This window comes from Falco peregrinus, chromosome 5 (genome assembly GCF_023634155.1).
Source record: "Falco peregrinus isolate bFalPer1 chromosome 5, bFalPer1.pri, whole genome shotgun sequence".
Classification (NCBI taxonomy): domain Eukaryota; kingdom Metazoa; phylum Chordata; class Aves; order Falconiformes; family Falconidae; genus Falco; species Falco peregrinus.
Genome location: NC_073725.1, coordinates 87,422,072 through 87,435,512, shown reverse-complemented (window position 1 = coordinate 87,435,512; position 13,441 = coordinate 87,422,072). Strand labels below are relative to the sequence as shown.

Here is a 13,441-nt window from a genome sequence, read left to right as displayed (position 1 = left end):
TAAGGAGTCCACATGCAGGAGACAATACCTATGGTATGTAATCCAAAACTCAAGCCTCTGAAGCAGCTGATTACAGCTTGGGGACACGTAAAAAAAATGGAAATAAATTCCCTGCGTAGTACTACTACTATCTGTACTCCCATAGCTGCCTGGTATCCCTGCACTGCTGATGATTCTTTTAACCACTATTAATGCAAGTCATTAAAAACATTCTCTCTGTTTAGATTTATAAACAGAGCAAGAAAGTGACTTAAAAACTCACCCACTCCATTTTCTAATCTTTTTTCAAAAGCATTCCATCTAGCCCAAATGCACAGAAGAAATTCTAGCCCATTAACATCCATTAGCTAACAGAAGGGTAATGAATTCATCAATACTGCTAAAATGCGTGGGTACAGTATCATGCTGAATCATTTAGTAACTACATTTGCAGCAAGAAGAGCTCAAACAACCTGCCTTACACTGTCAGCAACCATCTTCCTGAAGGAGGAAAAATGAATGTATTAAGATCACCCTCAATTTCGTTATCCCTCTTGACAAGGTTGGTAGTGTCTCTACACACCAGTATTTCCACACCAATCAAATCCTGTCTGATATTGCTCCCCTCTGGACATCAGCTTCCTTTGTCAAGCCACCTGCACATTTGTGCAAGAAGCCTTCATTGCTCATTTTTCTGCAAATGACTTAAGGACCTGCCTTTTCCCTGCCTATTAACGTTCAGGTCAAATATGTTAAGTATTGCAGTGAGTTTTCGTTTTGCAAAGAGCAAAAATACAAAAGACCCACACAGACTGTTTCCTCAACACCAGGCTACTGCAACTGTTACAGTGCTAAGGACTTGACTGATTTTTTCTCTGTTATCTATTTACAAAGCTATGGAGGAACTGACCACATTCTTCCACCAGCAAGAAGTTTTCATAACAGTGACAAGTTCTAAACGTAAGAAAAGAGAAAAGCTACCAAAATCAGCCACTCTTAAGAGAAAATACATTATGAACTAACATGAGAGCATAGCTACCAAAAAAACCCCACACCTACAGGCAGAGTATCATGGAGTAAAAGGGAAGGGAAGAAACCTTATTATGGAGTACACCGGTATTAAGTTACCACTCTCATAACAGTGAAAGGAAAAGGTATTTATTCATATATATATATATATCTCAATCAGACTTAATAATATAAAGAAACAAAGATATCCTTAAAGTGTAGATTAGAAACTACTTTGCTTGCTTTGCCTTGTTCAGGTATGCCAAGTCCAGTCTTCTCTGCTCCACTGCAGTTTTTAAAATGATAGTAAGTACACTGCACTTTTGTTTACACTTTGAGTTATAATGGCATCTACTCTAATTAAGTCCGAGAATAAAAAGGTTTTTGTTAAGGTAACCTTTATAAACCAAGTACAATTAATTCAACTCTCAATACCTTAGCTTCCTTAATATAGATAATGTCTTAGAATACATAACACTTACACATGTGTCTACATATCCTTAACTCCCACGGCTTAATTCAATTAATACTATTAAATCTTTAATGCTTAGCTTCAAAGGCTTTTTTTAATTTTTAGTAGCTCTTATAGGTTAGCACAAATGTTTTAAGTCTTTCTACCATATTTTAAATAAACTCTTTTCTTTCCACTTTGATGTTTGCCTTTCTGACAACCCTATACTCTGTGAAGCTGCTGGAACTTTGTTTTCTGTGAAATGATGACATTACAAGCTCCAAAAGATATGTTAATCACTGAGCTGTAATCAGGGATTTTTTTCCTCTCACCTGCCCTCTGGGCTGGGAGTTGGCAATAGAACTGCTTTAATCAAAACAATGTAGAAACCCATGAGGAGAAAGGATTCAACTTGGAGGGAGGGGGCTCTTATTTGCATCTGTTTAGCATGTAAGCAGCAGGCGGGGCTTAATTCTTTTTTACTCTTGTTTCCCATGAAAGGAGAAAATGCAGAAGTCACCATATTTTTAATAAAATAGTTAAAATTGTTTTGACAAAAGATGAGTTGAGCTTGATGGAAGCATAAGCCTTGTAGCATCTAGAGACACATCCATTTCACACGTTGATAGGCACTGAACGTGGTTTTACCTGTGAAGTTTTGCCTGTACCAACGGCATTACCATCATAAATTCAGTCAGCTAAAGCTCCAGTTTATATACACATGCATCCACACAGACACAGACGTACATGTAATTTACTAGTTCTGCTACCCAGTAGAAGTTCTACTGTGAGCATGTTGTGCTACTACCAAGGCAACTTACACCAGCGTGTTTCTCCCCTTTTCTTTTCCAACTACTTCAACACCAACCACTACTCACCTTCCCCTGCTCAATCTCTAAACTTTGAATTTCTGAGACAAAAGAGACAAAGTTTTGACAGCATATTTCAGACCTTCCCATAAAGTGTAAGAGAAAAAAGAAAAAACAGAAAAAAAAAAAAAAAAAGAAAAAACCCGAAGCACACTTTCGCTTTCTTAAAGTTTATTTTTCTTTGGAATAAGAAAGAGAAATCCCTTCTCAAAATGAAACTAAAAATCAGCATTTCCAGGGACAGGAAAAGGCACTATAGTATTCTATACACTATGCAAGCTGACCAGAAAAAAAGAAAGGGGGGGGAGATTAAAAACCTAGCTCTGTCCCAAGGCATCCAGACACGATTTTGTGTAGACACATACATAACAAAAATATTTCTGCATTCAGGATGTCCAAGCATGTTTCTTGCATTTACACCTGGAAAGCTAACAGTACTAAACAATGACTCGCCATGCTCGGCACTGACTGCAAGTCAATGACCAGTTCCAGATCAACAGATCCCTCACACATTCAAGGCGAAGTACTCGCTGACATACTTCGCTTGATCCAGACCATGAAGTGCAGAACAGAAACCCCTCAGAACGCATATTAGAAACAGTATTATGTAGACAGCCTACAAAATTATCTTGCTGTTCTTCACCTCTCCAACATTTCAGCAGCCTGCCACATAAGCAGAGTTCCTGCCATGCACTCCCCAGTATTACACATCTTCAGTTGTATAACATGCTCTGTCTTTTAAAGCCCATGTAAATACTCTCTTGGAGGCATCATATATTCATATTATTGTGAAATTAAATGTACGTAGACATTATTAGTTGGCAGACAGACACCAAAATGTTAGTTATACTATTCAGTGTGCTTAAACCAGCAGGCCAGGCAAAAGAAGATTATTCACTAGGTAGTCAAACGTTAAAAAAAAAAAAAAAAAAAAAAGAGCCAGACATTTCAGTCTGTCCTAATGTTTCACAAAGGAGTCAGCGACTTGTAAATTTTAAATGCAACACTTAAGCAGTTTTGCAGACTAAAAAACCCTCGCATCCTTTGATGACATACTTCAGTGCTCCTCTGCAATAAACCAGTTTAAAAGTGAATTTGCCATCACACGAGCTTTTAAACTTCAGTTTCTCTAAAATTTAAGAATTCTGAAAGCCAAGTAAAAGCAATTACAGACTAAAAATTACAGTACTTCCTTATTAAATCTTCCCAAAAGAATCAGTAAACATATAAACACAAATATCTTTCAGAGGAGTCACCCATGTACCAATCTTTTTAAAATCTTCAGAAAGCAGTTGCTTTGCTGAAAAAGTATAAAAAAATATGGGCTACATAACTGCAGTCCTGTGCAATGACAGTCTTCCTGTTCTTCTGAAGTAGCATGCAGACATTTCTGCTTTAAAAATACACAGAAGCAGGTTGTATAGATTCTAAAAAGTTACAGTTACAATATTAAATATTGATTTCTGATCTGCATTTACATACTTCTAAGGAAAGTACATGGTGCCACCTATGCTATTTATCTAAAAACATTCCAACAGAGGCATTATCTTACTTTCTGAGAAACACTCTCCTAAATTGGTAGACAAAGTTTAACTAAACGAACTCTGCTCAACAACAGCAGCAAAAAAATAGTAACACTTCTCATCAGTAATAAGCAATCCAAACCCTTAAAAAAAAATAATGATTAAAAAATCACTGCAAGGAGCATAGTATTACAAGAAGTAATCATAAAACCGTGCAATAAGCCAATATGGGCTCAGAAGGCAAATATTTCATTAGATAACAGAGTAGATGTGAGTCCTATGCTTTCAAATGGTCATTACAGAAAGAGGTTTTTAATCAAATTATGAAGTATCTGGACAGGGTCATTTTAAAGATTGACCAGATCTTCCCTGAATATTGCTGGTAATGCACAATTCAGACCTCTCTAAACAAACATTAGTAGTCACATTCCAGCAATGTCACAAAATGGTAGGGTGTTTCACTGATTAATTAGCTAACTGAATAATTAAAAACATTAAAGTTCTGTTTTTCAAATAATAATTGAAGCGCTTTCCTTTACATATAGTACATGGCAGAGTCATTCTGCTTGACCATCCATCAGAGAACAGGCAGGCGTGTTAAAATAGTTCTATTTAGAACCAAAGGATAGGAATTAATTAATGATCTTAAATTTTGGCTGATTTCATAGGGTTAGATCAAACATCTGTGCTTTACTGCTGTTGTCGCAAGCCTCATCCCTGTCCAAACAGAGCTGAAAGTTAGCAGAAAGGCAGCTGCGGCAGCAATTGGGTCAACAGATTTAGTTGAAGAAATCCTCACTACTAAAAGGGGGAAAAAAAAAAAAAAAGGCAGGAGAACAACAAAACTAAAATGCTGTTTGTGGCCTGTTCACCCAGCAAGCAACACACAACTAGTCACTTGCGAACAGATTTCCTACCTACAAGGAAACATGTTTGAGGGAGTCTTTCGTGCCCACGTCTCAGGGGAGGAAGTTACCTTTAAAAATACTTTGTTTTGCCTTTCCCTAAGGAATACTAGAACTTTACGTATCAGTTATTTTAGCGTTTTTGTCCATGAGGTCCTACAAAGGTCTTATCTGTGAACTATACAACCCTTACACCAGTGAGCAACTACTCATGCAATTAGTCCCAATGAAGTCAGAAGAACTGTTTGAGAAAGAAATTTCTTGCCAACCTAAGAGTTGCACAATCAGAAAAAAAAAATGTAACAAAAACACAGAGGGGGGTAAATTGCATCTGACAAAAACTACAATCAAGAAATAGCTGGTGACAGATTGTTATTTAAGTACAAGGAAGTGATTTAAACAGTCAGGAGCAGTTGTAATAAGATTATACGATTCTCTATTAAGATTCTTAAAATGTCTTTGTTCTAGCAAAGCTATGAAAAGACCGTTGCCCTTGTAAAGGTTCAGAAACTACCAAATTGATGTTAAGTCTAGAAATTAATATGATTTCAAAGCAAGTAAAGAAATAAATGTAAAAGAACATCCCTGACATCATTAGTGTCTTTGTCGCCCATGCTGACATTTTCAACTAGCATGAGTACAACGTGTATTACAGCATTTCTCAGTGGCAAAACTCAACCAAAGAGAACAGCCCCAACAAAGTACTGAGCTCGGTCTGCTTGGGTTTCTGCTTTTAAACAATGAAAACTACCAGTTTGATTTTAGAAGACATTACATTATGCAAGTGACATCTTCAGAATGGCAGGAAAGTCTCCATAAGGTTATACTGCAGAGAGATTAAATCAATGTCTGGCTGTTGAATTTCTTTGGAGAAACAGATGTGGCATTTTAGCCATGAGCCCCAGACTGCACCATCTCTAAGTAGTCCCTTCTAGAACAACAGGCCCAAAAACTGGCCATGAGTGTAATAACTATGGCTACACTGAACAACAAACGAGGCAAGCAAGTCTTCTGATTTCTATCTTGAAGGATGGACCTAAAACATCTCTAGGTAAGGTGTCTGGTATGTTTCTAAACTAATAAGCAGCTTCGAACTTTGAAAAAAAAAATTACTTAATTTGTAAAAGTATCATTCATTGAGTGCTGCACTGTAAGCATGAAAAAGCAAATGATTCACAGATTAATGTTTTACCGTAAGCGATAACAGAAATTTCCACTGAAACAGAACATCCACCAAAGCATTTGGTCTAAAGGTGATCAAACCTGTGCCATAGGAAACACGTATATGACCCGACCAGAGAGAGGAACCAGGACTGTTATTCAAATCAACACTAAACCAGATTATACATGTGCGAAGTACAAGGTAATTATGAAGGCAAGAAAGTAGGAGGAGACAGAAGTCTAAAAGACAAAAGACAGGTTTGTAGCATGCAAGTGTTCTCCTGCGTGGGTCACCCTCCAAAACCATTTTACTTCTCACGCTTTGTATATTTAGTCTTTATTACACAGCTACATGACAGAAGACTCAGCAACTGCAGACAACATTAATAAAACAGCACTTGGAGGAAAGACAGGAGCAGCCAACAATGTTGAAGAAAACTGCAGAGGCCTCATGCAAAAATTTCAGCTAATTACTTTAGGCAGCTCTGGGAGCTCTCCTCCTGACTGTGGAAGGAGAATTATTGCTCGAAAATAAATTGCATGCATCAGGACAACAAAACATACTGCATTTGAGATTCTTTAAAACTTTACCCAGCTACCTCCACCGTAAAATGTAGATAAGGGGAGCCTCCAACACAGATACCTATCTAGTTCTGGGCTGGGCCTGGTTTTACCCAGTCATACTGCTAGAACCAGCCGCACTCACACTGCCAGTGGGGACCTGTTCATGCCTGAGCTCTCCCCTGCTCTGCACTCGTGTTTCCCCACCTGGGAAGAGCTGGCTTTTTGAAGTCAGCATGCAAGCCAAGGCACAGGCAGTGCGAACAGACCAAGCCTGACCTTGAACACAAGCTCAAGGCACTAGTTAGAGGTATTTATGTTAACAGCCCTGGATGACATGTAAACAGATAGACACACTATTAACAATTAACACAGTACAGGGCATTGGTTCTGAGATCAATTTTTAAATTCAATTTTTGTAATACTACCCAAAATATTGATCAAAAAGTTACCCATACAGACAAAAAGCATTTCGCCAAGTATAGTGATTCAAAGCAGTATTTCCATATAAAAATGCACGACAGACCAAATTCTGGTAAACATCCCCAGCTGCCAGTGACACTGCAGCTAGAAAACACAAAATACTTTTTTATAATAGTTTTCTAAACAGTATAATCATATCATACTAGATATTTACACACATTTAATTTCTTGTGATACACACTACAGTTTGAAGGAACTCAGTCATTTAGTCTACTCTCCTTAAAAACTGCCTACAACCTTCTAGTTACCTACAAAACACATCTTAGAACTGTCTGATCCAACTATTTTGCCTTTTATCAATCATTTGGAGCACTGTCATAGAATCAACCAAATCCCAAATTTGAAAACGAAAGACAGAACTGTGATTTGCAAAATGATAAATAAGCAGTACCAGCTTTTCTGTAGCTTTCTACCTCCTGCACTACTCACCGAGAGGCTCAGTTGCAACAACCTAGTTCTAGATTCATCCTGAAGCTTATGGTCTCTGAATTCACTTATTATGACATACAAGCATTCTAAATTCCACACACACGCGCGTCCCTCCCGCCCCGAACAGAAAAGCAACCCTGTAACAGCCACCTAAACCGATTAATTCTGGGACTTTTTATGGTCTACTATGCAGCACGTACCAGTATGTAACCAAACTGAAGTATATCAATGCTAGCAGACCTACAATTAGACCTAGCAGGTTTTATTCTGGAGGACAGCATACATGTTGCTCTCCTCCACAGCATCTCATGCCTTCATAATGAGCAGCCAGGCTACTGAAATACACAAAAAAACCCCGCTGTTCTTTGAAGCACTTAAGACAGCAGGATACTAGTACGTTTCGATACTTTCTCTGCATAGATCAGAGTAAGGCAAAGTGGAAAAAGAACATTACAGACCTTCACACAAACCAGGCACCTTTCATTTTCTATTAGCAAGATCCCAAGAGACAATTTAGCGCTCTGCAAATGTGGCACTGGAAGACTGGAAAGTTGCTTCCTGAGTACCAGTCATTAAATAAAGATTTTACAGTAACTTATATTCTTCTAGACCAGGCAAAACCAATAGCCATTTCCCCATCCTACGTACACGACCTAAAAAAAGCAAGATCATGAATATCGTAACTACTCTGTAATGTATTTCTCCTAAAACAGATTATTATTTAATGATTTCTCTCACAAAAAAAATAAAAACACAAACCAAAAAACAAACCCACAAAAACAAAACACCGATTTCTGTATCAAGAAAGAAAGACTATCAGCATTTTTATGAAGTAGCAAATTAGGCCTTTGGCATTTCACAGCAGTGATCCAAGATTTGAGGCTTCTTAAAAGCTCCAAGTTTTAAAGCAATCAAATGGCTGACAGCTGGAACAAAATTAGCATGATTAACCAGTTATGTAAATAATGATGCGGTCAGTACAAGCTGAATTCATTTATGCTCATTGCATTATACAGCACTGCTTGTACTGGACATCAGATGTTTGTCAACTATTCATTAAAAATGACTGTAGGAATAATGGACGTGAAAAACAACGCGAACATTACCATCCAGGCTACCCGACAGCCAGGTCTCGGGTATCTCTTCTCCTATTAGGACGGGACCATGAGGCAACTTGCAGATTGGACTTTTCTTGCCCAAATATTATCCAATTCTACTTAGCTCCTACCTAAGCAACAGGTCAGTTATCTTTTCTAAAGACAAGAGTTCCATCATGTAAGTACCTCATTTTATTTCATTTCTTAAAGGCAGATACTAATTTTCATTTGTCAGTCCATGTAAAAGTCGAGCTACCATTTAGGAGAACCCTCATCACAGCAGGATGATGTCGCATAGTTACTTTATGGCATCAAGGAAGTTACAATCAGCACCCATAAGTCAAACTTCCTGAAGTATAACTTGCAGTCAGTCCAGCCTTATCAGAATTCACATTCAGGAATGCATACTCATGGTTAATTTGCTCTTGATAATTTCTGATAACATAGTTAAATATTTAATATACGGAAGATTATCTTCAAAATTCTATCTAGCTAGTTTACCATTACTTTGAGTTTATAATAGAAAATTTATCAGAAGTTCTGACTCTTCACAATATAACATTAAATATGTTTGTTCAAAAATAATGTGTCTGAGAATCAGCCAAGACAAACATATTTAGAAGTACTTCCTAAATTTTGCAGTATTTTGGTACAGATATCATTACAATATCTTTATATTCTTAATCAAAAATCATTCTAACATCCCTTATTTTACATCCTAACAATCCATTCTTCTATGACCTTGTCTCACACAAAGCACAGCAATACACTGGAATTATCCAAGAGTTCCATATTACCATAAAACATGTGTTCCAGTGAAGAGAATAAGAAAACTTAATCTTGTGGCCTGATTTGCATGGTGAACCCCCAAAATCAGCCTCGACAGCCAGTAACATCCGCAACACAACTTAATAATCCAAAGAAGTATTTTAGGCCTCCTGTTGAAAATGTGTATGTATGTATATCATTCAGGGTATTTTCTTAGTAGATGAAGAAACACATCCAATCCGTGTAAGTTTTAAACAGACCTTGCCTTTCAGATCACTGATGACACGGTACTTACGAAGGGGGAGGGGGGAAGCATTACATACCCCTTGGCCAGATAAAGCTGAGACCAAACGTTATCAATAGACTTTATGGCTTTAAAATTGGGAACTTCCTCTGTGGGTAGCCTATGATAATTCTTGTTTCAATATGCTTCACAACAATAATGCTTAATATAATGCAGCACACTGACTTCCCAAGACCAATCTGTAGCATCAAAGGTACTGCAGGTGAAGATTTAAATAAATAAATAAATAAATAAATAAAAAGCCCTTTAAAAAATAATTAAAAGCACTACTACACATCTTCCAAACCGACTACGTCGCTGAAAAAAAAAACAAACCCACCCCGCAGCACTCCACCTCTGGTCAGTAAGGCAGAGGGGAGGCGGCGGGCAGGGCCCCGCGGCCGGGGACCCCCCCCCGCCGGAGCAGGCCGCCATCCCCCGCAGCCCCGGCCCAGGTGGCTGGCGGGGACGCGGCCGGCCGGGAAGCCAGGCCCAAACTTTCGGCCGGAGGCTGGCGGCCAAAAGCCTTCCGGCGGCCGCCGGCCCCCAGCAGGACGGAGCCCACGGCCCAGGAGCCGAGGCGATCGCCCCCCACCCCCGGCAACACCGGCCCGGCGGAGCCCCGGAGGCGCGCCCCCTGCCCCCGCGGCCGGGCTGCCACGACGGGCAGGAACTGTTGCTGCCCCCCCAACGGAGACAACAAAGGCCACCCCGGCCCCCCGCCGGGGCTGCCCCGCCGGCCCCCAGCCTCCCCTCACCGCCGCACCGGCGCCCCCCGCCCCGCCTGCCCCGGGCCCGTGGCCCACCAGCCGCCGCCCCACAGCCGGCCGGCGGGCCCGCTCCCTCCCCGCGGGGAGGCCCGGAGCCCCGGGGGGCCCTGCCCGCGCCCACCCCGCACCCCGCTGCTGAGGGGAGAGGCGGGGGGAGGCTCTTCCGCCGCCGCCGTCAGCCCGTCCTCCCCCCCGCGCCTTGCCCGCACCCGGCGGCTCCCGGACTGACCTGGCGCTGCAGTGCAGGCGGTGCGAGAAGCGCGGAGAAGGGGCCGCGGGAGGCGCGGAGGGGGGTGTCCCGCTGCCCGGCCGCCGCCGCCTCTGCCTGGGTTTGACACCCACACGCACCATCCAACATGGCGGCGGCCGGGGGGAGGTGGCGGAGGAGGCGGAACCGGCTGCCGCGCGCGCCCCTCAGGCGCGTCCCCGGCCCGGGCGCGGCGCGGGCGGGAGCGGCGCGAGAGGATGCGGGGAGGGGAGGGCGGAACGGCGGCCTCCGCGGGGGCTGCGCGCCCTCCCCGCCCGCCTGACGGCCTTCGCCATGGCAGGCCGCTGCCGGGGCTCCTCGCAGCCCGGCCCGCCGCCCCCCTGCGCCGAGGGCTGACGCCAGTGGGGAGCACGGCAGGATCGGGCCCAGGAGAGGGCCCCTCTCCTGCTCCGGCCCGCGGCCACGCCTCGGGGGAAGGAAAATGCCTGGGAAGCCGAGGGGAGCCCCCTCCTCCTCACACCTCAGGGGAAACCCCATATTCCAGGCGGGAGAGGGGACCCCTCCCCAAAAAAATAGAGCCCCCAAAATACAGAGCCTGGGGTCACCAGGCACTCCCATCGCCTCACACAGCACCATTGCTGCGCCTTTGCCGCCCGCCAACACAGAACAACAGTGTTTGCAGGTGGCGGGAAGCTGGGGATGGCGACGGCGATCTGAGGGGAGCTGGGCCATCTGGGTGGGATGGCAGCCATGTCCTTCCCTCCAGGGATGACTAACCTGCGTCCACAGGGGTGGCAGGTTGAAGAACTTCAGTGGCCTCATAGTTCATCCTGAATATCTCTGTTCCCCTCGTAAAATGGTGAGACAATTCAAGGAAATGGGACATGCCTGATGGGGAGACGGCCAGGGCGGGTGAGGGAGAAGCTGGCTAGCAGAGCTCTACTCCTGTAACAGCTGGCTCTGGGTAGTGCTACTGGTCATTTAAAACCCAAATTCCTGAGGAATGTTGCCTTACTCAAGCATAACAAAACAAAGGAGACTCAGAGCAAAATCCACTTCGTAAGGTGTTGCTTTTCAAGCAAAAGGAAGGTCAGACCAAGTGCTGCAAACTTAGGACCCAGCCCTTTCTCCTGTGGAGCCGGTAGGAAAACTGCCACGGAATCATGGTTTAAATACAGGAGAACAGGGACTGCAGTGAAATACTGAATAAGCTGCGTTAAAAGCGACTTGTTTAGAAACGCTGCAAGTTCAAATGCTTTGAATACCATCTGCTAGCTGGGAAACCAACTCTTCTGCAGCTAGTTATGATGCTGGCCTAGCTGTTAACCTTGAGCTCAGAGAGCTAGGCAGAATTAAATTATAGGTGAAAAACATACAGAATTGGCATGCATCTGATTCTATCAGTAGGAGCTGAAAGAATACCTCCCTCTCTTCTGCTTTAGAAGAAAATGGCTATGATGGAAGCCTAATGTTTCTGTGCATGTTCATTAATCCTAATGATTAGGTGCTGACAGCTCTAAAGAACGAGAAGAAAGCTTTTGGTTAAAATAAAATGGGAAGAACAAGATTGTTCCTGGTGTCTTCCTTCCAGGTCTGGACAGACAACTCTCCAAAGCAGGAAGCAGCTTCCTCTTCATTCCCACTTCCATCTCAGGTGTCTGCATCTACAGCAATAAGTGTACAAACCAATAACCCAGCAAAGAGCTCCTATAGCTAGCACACCTCTATCAATAAAACTGTATTTTCCATCAACCTGATCAAGCCACTTAGTGCAAACAAAACAAGCTAGCCTGGTAAAATTACAAATATTTTTTTTTTTTTTTTTTACTACATTCACATTAATGCCTTAAATCACAGTGTTCCTGTTACACTGGTCAGGTACCTGATTGATACAGCCACACCAGCAGAGATCTGCTCAGGCTGCAAAGGGGCCATCCCTTCTGGTGGTCCCATGACGACACCCACAGTGAGGGGGGACTTGTGGCAGTGAATCTATAGCCCTTGTTTCATATTAGCAACAGAAGGCCACTGCTATTTGTTCTGTGATTTTAAACCCAGCAGTTAGTGTAGGAAACCTGTCCACATCCTGCTCCATCCCTTTTTTGAGCAGGCTGTACCACGCCTTGGATGTTGACCTGAGCCACCCTATCAAATCATTCCCAGCCCACAACATTTCAGCTGCGTTGGCAGAGCCACAGTTCAAGGCCATTATTTGCAGTATGAGTTTGGCATCAGAAGCAGATAGCCATAGCACGTCCCCAGTAGCCACACTGGCAACAGAGCAGTCCATACAGAGAAAGCAGATGGCAGCAGCAAATTCAGCAGGTGGGAGTAGAGGGATTGTTGCATGGCAAGGAGCAGTAGTGCAGTGCAACGTCTGGTATGCAGGAGACACTGCCTGCAAAAATAAGACAGGCATAACCTCCTCCAGCTCTGCCCAGCCACAGCTGCCCTCCCAACTAACCTAGTGAAGAGCAGCTGCCAGGAAGCCACAGGAGGGCCTGTTCCGCAGCCATAATGTGAATATCGCCCACACTGTGACTACTGCCACGTGGGGCCGAGCACACCACTAATTAGCTAATGAGTTTGTTCCAAATGTCTGGCCACAGTGTGAGTGACAACAGGAACAGCACTTGAAAAGCACTGAAAAATGACAAGTACATTCATCTCTTCTTGCTGACCCCAGCCTTGCATTAACAAATAGGTCACAAACAACAGTGCTTTACAGTGATCTAATCCTCCAGCCATATGTTGGCTGACCAAAAAAGATACAGAAAAAAAAAAGCTGCACAGAGAACACCAGAGAGCTCTGCAAAAATTCGAAGGAAAACTTGATAAATATATCCTTGCAGTTTGAAATTTGATTTCCTTGCTCTATTGTTTCTCATTTCCTGAGAGCTGGCTTGGTGGATCACGTTTTCTGCTTCTGCCTCCAGTGCTTGTAAC

The 13,441-nt window shown here is 42.9% G+C and overlaps 1 protein-coding gene across 4 annotated transcripts in view; it reads right to left on the bottom strand.

Annotated features, from left to right (window-relative positions):
- Positions 1-13,441, bottom strand: part of EPN2 (epsin 2) — a 64,507-nt gene that overhangs the window by 37,187 nt on the left and 13,879 nt on the right. For 3 of the 4 annotated variants that reach the window (XM_055803623.1, XM_055803622.1, XM_055803625.1), the window contains exon 1: positions 10,517-10,672. The exons of the other annotated variant lie outside the window; for it this stretch is intronic. The gene's annotated coding sequence lies outside the window, so the exon portion shown is untranslated. Of the gene's footprint in view, positions 1-10,516; positions 10,673-13,441 lie in introns of those variants that run through there. 4 annotated transcript variants of the gene reach the window in all.